A 221-nucleotide genomic window follows, 5' to 3' on the forward strand; every position below is an offset into this window, starting at 1 on the left:
ACACACAAACTTTATTTTGCTTCCACAGCATGTAAGTCTGTCCCTCCTGCTGCTCATACAATCCCGTTCGTCTGCTACCAAGCTGCAATGTCTTTTCCATATGATTTAATAATGATAATACAGAAAAAGTATACTAAAAAAAAAAAGAGAAAAAAGGAAAAGAGAAAAAAGGGAAGAAAAAAAGAAAGGAAAAAAAAGCAAAAAAAAAAAAACAACCCCTC

At 32.6% G+C, this 221-nt stretch overlaps 1 protein-coding gene across 1 annotated transcript in view; it reads left to right on the forward strand.

Moving 5' to 3' along the window:
• Positions 1 to 221, forward strand: part of TFAP2A (transcription factor AP-2 alpha (activating enhancer binding protein 2 alpha)) — a gene marked incomplete at its 5' end in the record, with an annotated part of 9,674 nt that overhangs the window by 6,918 nt on the left and 2,535 nt on the right. The gene's annotated exons all lie outside the window — the stretch shown is intronic.

This window comes from Buceros rhinoceros, unplaced genomic scaffold (assembly GCF_000710305.1).
Source record: "Buceros rhinoceros silvestris isolate BGI_N320 unplaced genomic scaffold, ASM71030v1 scaffold40754, whole genome shotgun sequence".
NCBI lineage: Eukaryota > Metazoa > Chordata > Aves > Bucerotiformes > Bucerotidae > Buceros > Buceros rhinoceros.